Source organism: Eschrichtius robustus, chromosome 14 (assembly GCF_028021215.1).
Source record: "Eschrichtius robustus isolate mEscRob2 chromosome 14, mEscRob2.pri, whole genome shotgun sequence".
NCBI lineage: Eukaryota > Metazoa > Chordata > Mammalia > Artiodactyla > Eschrichtiidae > Eschrichtius > Eschrichtius robustus.
In genome coordinates, this window is record NC_090837.1 from 3,519,141 (window position 1) to 3,521,460 (window position 2,320).

Below are 2,320 nucleotides of genomic sequence, written 5' to 3' on the forward strand. Positions count from 1 at the left end.
TATAAAATATTTAATTTATAAGTCAAAATAAATTCATTAAATATATATTTATGGATGGATTTAAGTATACATATATTAAAAAATATATATTTAGTGCTAGTTGCAGGAAGGAATCAGTACAGTGTTATTTCAGTGAGAAGCTGTTCTGTGTACTCTGTGTGTATACATTTATCTACATATATAGGTATACACACACATACAGAAAACCAAATAGTCCTAAAGAGAGTTTACACCCATTCCACTCCCAGGATAAGCACATGACAGTTGGATGATTTTTTAAAGTGCTCACATCTTTAGTGGGGGCTTTGATGCTCTCCCTTCTTCCACGGGACCAGCCTCCTGATTCCACATGATCTCGTGGGATCTGGTGTCAAATGCCCCGCCCTCCACCCACATTCCCAGAAGGTCGCCTGTGTCTGTGCAGGAGACCACGTACACTGCACAACTCCGGAGCGTGCCACACACATTACGCTCTATAAAAACAGAGGCCCTGCATTGGCTTATACCTGGGTGGTCTTAAATTGGCTAAAAATTACGCATGATGGTGGAGTGGGTTGAATTGGGCCCCCAAAGATATGTCCACCTGGAACCCTGGAACATGATCCTATTGGACCAAGCATCTCTGCAAATGTAAGTAAGGTGACTTCCCAAGATGAGATCACCCTGGATTAGGGTGAGCCCGAAATCCAACGAGTGTCCTTTTAGAAGAGAGAAAAGAAGACACAGTACATCAGTCTGCTCAAGCTGCCAAAATAAAATACCAGACGGGGTGGCTAACACCACAGACATTTTATCTTCTTGGTTCTGGAGGCTGGGAGTCCAACGTGAAGGAGCCACCAGGGTTGGTCTCCAGGGAGACCGCTCTTCCCGGCTTACAGACGGCCACCTTCTTGCTGTGTCCTCACGTGGACTTTCCTCTGGGCATGGGGGGAGCAAAAGAAGTCTCTGGTAGCTCTTCTTTTTCTTATACGGACACCAGTCCTATTGGAACAGGGCCCCATTCTAATGCTTTTATTTTTTCTTGATTATCTCCCTAAAGGCCTTACCTTCAATATACAGTCACATTTAGAGTCAGGGCTTCAACATACGAATTTGATACAATTCAGTTCAACATACAGAGAATACCCTGGGTAGACGGAGGCAGAGATTGGCGTGATGCTGCTATAAGCCAAGGAACGTCAGGAGCCACGAAGGCTGGGCTCAAGCTTAGAGCTTTTAAACTTGACCTTTCGGTGCCCTGTATTAATGACGCGCCAGACTTCCAAGCAGCCTTGCTCACCATGCAGCACTCAGGTAATTATAAGAATGTCACTGCAATCCAACTCAAACTGACAGAAGCAAAACAGAGAATCTATTTTAAAGATAGGGGGTGTCACTTTAAACCAAAGGCAAGAAACACAGCAGGAACAACCAGATTCTGGAAAATGAATGCCTGAAACTCTCTTTCTCGCTCTGTCTCTCTCTCCTCATTCCACAGTCTGCTTGCATTTTTCTCTCTTTCCATCTCAAAATTCTCAGGGAGAGATTCTGATTGCCTATCTTGGATTGAATGTTCATTCCTGGACCAACTAATTGTAGCCAGCGTTAAGGGTTCGGAGGAGGAGATTGTGTGTGTGTGTGTGTACGTGTGTGTGTGTAATTGATTAGGAATCAGACATGTTACAAATCTGAACAATTAGATATTTAAAATAATTTTTGTCAAACTGCAATGCAAATGATTTAGAGAAGCCAACCACAATAACTACAGTTTTACCTGATCCTATTTTACAATTCTTAGAATTTCACTGACTACATAGACATCAATTCCTCATGTCCTTTAAACTGGCTTTGATTTCCCACCGATTCCCTCATTAATGTGTTACATGAAGCCTGACATAGTCGCATTTGTAGAATTATGTTTTTAACACCTTGAAAATTCTATTCGTGATATCACCCATGCCCGTGGATTTGGGGCCGCAAGACTAGTATGATTATTAGAGAGTCGTGGAAATGGGAGAGGGGGTAACTGCAAAACACCCATCTCAATACAGATTCACCTGCGTGTATTGGGTTGTCAACAGTAAAGGTGGGGAAGGAAGCCCCAGCAAAGAGAGTTAAAGGATGGGGTGGGCACCTGGGGAATTCTTTCTCATTTCCTGCAGAGGTGGGCCAGTAGCAGGGATCTGACCTCACCCGGACAACTAAAAATTGTCACTTGCACTATTCACAATAGCCAAGACATGGAAACAACCGAAGTGTCCATTGACAGATAAATGGATAAAGATGTGGTACATATATGCAATGGAATACTACTCAGCCATAAAAAGAATGAAATAATGCC